The sequence below is a fragment of the Capsicum annuum genome, unplaced genomic scaffold (assembly GCF_002878395.1).
Source record: "Capsicum annuum cultivar UCD-10X-F1 unplaced genomic scaffold, UCD10Xv1.1 ctg13309, whole genome shotgun sequence".
Classification (NCBI taxonomy): domain Eukaryota; kingdom Viridiplantae; phylum Streptophyta; class Magnoliopsida; order Solanales; family Solanaceae; genus Capsicum; species Capsicum annuum.
Genome location: NW_025818569.1, coordinates 1 through 1,667, shown reverse-complemented (window position 1 = coordinate 1,667; position 1,667 = coordinate 1). Strand labels below are relative to the sequence as shown.

General features: G+C 50.1%; 4 non-coding genes and 2 pseudogenes across 4 annotated transcripts; all 6 read left to right on the top strand.

Annotated features, from left to right (window-relative positions):
• On the top strand, positions 1–114 carry LOC124890180 (annotated as a pseudogene; the record flags this gene model as incomplete).
• Positions 115–290: 176 nt separating this feature from the next.
• On the top strand, positions 291–409 carry LOC124890183. The gene has a single exon (XR_007049000.1). It is a non-coding gene; the product is annotated as a 5S ribosomal RNA (ribosomal RNA).
• A 176-nt stretch (positions 410–585) lies between these two features.
• On the top strand, positions 586–704 carry LOC124890184 (annotated as a pseudogene).
• A 178-nt stretch (positions 705–882) lies between these two features.
• LOC124890182 lies at positions 883–1,001 on the top strand. Its single transcript, XR_007048999.1, has one exon. It is a non-coding gene; the product is annotated as a 5S ribosomal RNA (ribosomal RNA).
• A 176-nt stretch (positions 1,002–1,177) lies between these two features.
• Positions 1,178–1,296, top strand: LOC124890179. The gene has a single exon (XR_007048996.1). It is a non-coding gene; the product is annotated as a 5S ribosomal RNA (ribosomal RNA).
• Positions 1,297–1,471: 175 nt separating this feature from the next.
• On the top strand, positions 1,472–1,590 carry LOC124890181. Its single transcript, XR_007048998.1, has one exon. It is a non-coding gene; the product is annotated as a 5S ribosomal RNA (ribosomal RNA).
• Positions 1,591–1,667: the final 77 nt, after the last annotated feature.

Genomic DNA, 1,667 nt, shown 5'->3' with positions numbered 1-1,667 from the left:
CGATCATACCAGCACTAACGCACCGGATCCCATAAGAACTCCGAAGTCAAGAATGCTTGGGCGGGAGTAGTACAAGGATGTGTGACCCCCTGGGAAGTCCTCGTGTTGCATCCCTTCCTTTTTTTTTCCTTTAAAATTCGATTTATTTTTGCCGGTTCGATCGGCGAATCTTTTTGTTTTTCCTCTTGGCGGAAAATAGAACGGGGGCATGGCGAAGGGGCGCGCGTGCGGGGTGTGACGGGCGGCGGAGGAGAAAGAGGCATAATAGAATTTGGAGTGCTGGGAATGACGGACGCGATCATACCAGCACCAACGCACCGGATCCCATCAGAACATCGAAGTTAAGCGTGCTTGGGCGAGTGTAGTACTAGGATGGGTGACCCCCTAGGAAGTCCTCGTGATGCATCCCTTCTTTTTTTTTTCCTTTAAAATTCAGTTTAATTTTGCCGGTTCGACCGACGTATCTTTTTGTTTTTCCTCTTGGCGGAAACAAGAAAGGGGGCGAGGCGTGGAGGCCCGCGTGCGAGGTGTGACGGGCGGCGGAGAAGAAAGAGGCATAAGAGATTTTGGAGTGCTGGGAATGACGGATGCGATTATACCAACACTAATACACCAAATCCCATCGGAACTCTTAATTTAAGCGTGCTTGGGCGAGAGTTGTACTTGGATGGGTGACCACCTGGGAAGTCCTCGTGTTGCATACCTTCCTTTTTTTTTTTCCTATAAAATTCAGTTTAATTTTGCCGATTCGATCGGCGGATCTTTTTATTTTTCCTCTTGGCGGAAAAAAGAAAAGGGGCGAGGCGCGGAGGCCCGCGTGCGGGGTGTAACGGGCGGCGCAGGAGAATGAGGCTTAATAGAATTTGGAGTGCTGGGAATGACGGATGCCATCATACCAGCACTAACACACCGAATCCCATCAGAACTCCGAAGTTAAGCGTGCTTGGGCGGGAGTAGTACTAGGATGAGTGACCCTTTGGGAAGTCCTCGTGTTGCATCCCTTCCTTTCTTTTTCCTTTAAAATTCGGTTTATTTTTTCTGGTTCGATCGGCGAATCTTTTTGTTTTCCCTATTGGCGGAAACAAGAACGGGGGCATGGCGCAGGGGCGCGCGTGCGGGGTGTGACAGGCGGCGGAGGAGAAAGAGGCATAATAGAATTTGGAGTGCCGGGAATGACGGATGCGATCATACCGGCACTAACGCACCGGATCCCATCAGAACTCCGAAGTTAAGCGTGCTTGGGCGAGAGTAGTATTAGGATGGGTGACCCCCTGGGAAGTCCTCGTGTTGAATCCCTTTCTTTTTTTTTCTTTAAAATTCAGTTTAATTGTGCCGGTTCGATCGGTGAATCTTTTTGTTTTTTCGCTTGGTGGAAATGAGAAAGGGGGCGAGGCGCAGGGGAGCGCGTGCGGGGTGTGACGGGCGGCGGAGGAGAAAAAGGCATAATAGAATTTGGAGTACTGGGAATGACGGATGCGATCATACCAGCACTAACGCACCGGATCCCATCAGAACTCCGAAGTCAAGAATGCTTGGGCGGGAGTAGTACAAGGATGGGTGACCCCCTGGGAAGTCCTCGTGTTGCATCCCTTCCTTTTTTTTCCTTTAAAATTCGGTTTATTTTTGCCGGTTCGATCGGCGAATCTTTTTGTTTTTCCTCTTGGCGG